Source organism: Sinocyclocheilus rhinocerous, unplaced genomic scaffold (genome assembly GCF_001515625.1).
Source record: "Sinocyclocheilus rhinocerous isolate Xijiao unplaced genomic scaffold, SAMN03320098_v1.1 scaffold926, whole genome shotgun sequence".
NCBI lineage: Eukaryota > Metazoa > Chordata > Actinopteri > Cypriniformes > Cyprinidae > Sinocyclocheilus > Sinocyclocheilus rhinocerous.
This window is the reverse complement of record NW_015648536.1, coordinates 157,672-157,966: the sequence shown is the minus strand read 5'-3', so window position 1 is coordinate 157,966 and position 295 is coordinate 157,672.

The following is a 295-nucleotide window of genomic DNA, read 5'->3' as shown; positions in this document are numbered from 1 at the left end:
CTGCCGCTGAAAAACAGCCCCACAGCATGAGGCTGCTACCAGCACACCTTACTTTTGGGATGGTACTCTGCAGGTGATGAGCAGAGCTGGTTTCCTTCAAACATGATGCTTGGAATTGAGCTTCATCAGACCAGAGAATCCTGTTTCTCACAGTCTGAAGGTCCTTTAGATGCTTTTTTGCCAATTACAAGTGTGTATTCATGTGTCTTCACTGAGGAGAGGATTGAGTTTGGCCACACCGGCATAAAGCACAGATTGGTGGAGTGTTGCAGCGATGTTTGTCCTTCTGTAGGTT